The 722-nt window shown below is 46.8% G+C and overlaps 1 pseudogene; it reads left to right on the top strand.

Moving 5' to 3' along the window:
• Nucleotides 1-277: 277 nt before the first annotated feature.
• LOC130359090 (U2 spliceosomal RNA) lies at nucleotides 278-385 on the top strand (annotated as a pseudogene).
• Nucleotides 386-722: the final 337 nt, after the last annotated feature.

Genomic DNA, 722 nt, shown 5'->3' with positions numbered 1-722 from the left:
AAGAACAGCCTTGTCAGAAGCAGCACTGCCATGAGTAGAAGCAGCAGCACCATAGGTTGTCAAATAAGCTGGATTTAACCAAGACAAGTGAGTCCACTAGGATGCAGGTATGTCCTCTATCCTTACAGCTTCCCGTGGCTGTTGGTTTTATACCGTTTGGGGACAGCCAAGGAGGCGTCAGCAGGCAACACATGTAAGTGTGTGCTTGTGTGTGTGTGTTTCCTATGCAGATCCTAAATGTGAAGGGGACAGCGTTGGTTCCTCCCCTTTCACAGTTATCACTTCTCGTCCTTCTTTTTGGCTGAGATCAAATGTAGTGTCTGTTTTTATCAGTTTAATATCTGATATGTCCCCTATCTGGTAGCATATATTTAGTGCACTACCAGGTTTCAGTGTTGGAAAGAAAGATTACCTGTTTATTTGCTGCTGCTGCTGCTGCAGCTGCTTGCTGGCTAGTCCAGTGGGCCCCTACTGCAGGCAAAAGACAATAGGTTGTGCCGCTTGTGTCTGGCCCCTGTTGGAGCGACCAGGCACAGGACTGCTGCTGCTGCTGAATGTCCTCTTTAATTGAATAAGCTCAGCAACCTGCACACCTGTGCAGGTTGGACATGACATGATAGGTAGCTGTCTTTCAGGTAGTGGGAGCTGAATCTTGTTAATTGACATGGGGGTGTCATTGCTGTTGATTGACTATGCATTGGTACTGTGGTATTGGAATAATA

The sequence above is a fragment of the Hyla sarda genome, chromosome 2 (assembly GCF_029499605.1).
Source record: "Hyla sarda isolate aHylSar1 chromosome 2, aHylSar1.hap1, whole genome shotgun sequence".
Taxonomy (NCBI): Eukaryota; Metazoa; Chordata; class Amphibia; order Anura; family Hylidae; genus Hyla; species Hyla sarda.
The sequence above is the reverse complement of the archived record's forward strand: the minus strand, read 5'-3'. Positions and strand labels throughout refer to the sequence as shown.